This window comes from Etheostoma spectabile, chromosome 23, assembly GCF_008692095.1.
Source record: "Etheostoma spectabile isolate EspeVRDwgs_2016 chromosome 23, UIUC_Espe_1.0, whole genome shotgun sequence".
In the NCBI taxonomy this organism is placed as follows: domain Eukaryota; kingdom Metazoa; phylum Chordata; class Actinopteri; order Perciformes; family Percidae; genus Etheostoma; species Etheostoma spectabile.
In genome coordinates, this window is record NC_045755.1 from 19422517 (window position 1) to 19422760 (window position 244).

Below are 244 nucleotides of genomic sequence, written 5' to 3' on the forward strand. Positions count from 1 at the left end.
CAACACTTTTGTTGACGCTTTTTGTCATTATTTTGAACTTTTTCTCATGTTTTTGTCCAATTTTTCAACACTTTTGACGCTTTTTTGACGTTTAACACTACTTAACACTAACTTTTTAACTTGAGTTTTGCAGTGATTATCAGAATTTATGGTCAATAAACCTCATTTATAGAGTCACAAAAGCAGAAATTAGAAATTACTTAGAAAAAAATTAAAGGAATGGATGTTGATGATAATCACAGAC

The 244-nt window shown here is 28.7% G+C and overlaps 1 protein-coding gene across 1 annotated transcript in view; it reads left to right on the forward strand.

Annotated features, from left to right (window-relative positions):
* LOC116673119 (23 kDa integral membrane protein) overlaps nt 1-244 on the forward strand; it is a 14206-nt gene that overhangs the window by 12853 nt on the left and 1109 nt on the right. The gene's annotated exons all lie outside the window — the stretch shown is intronic.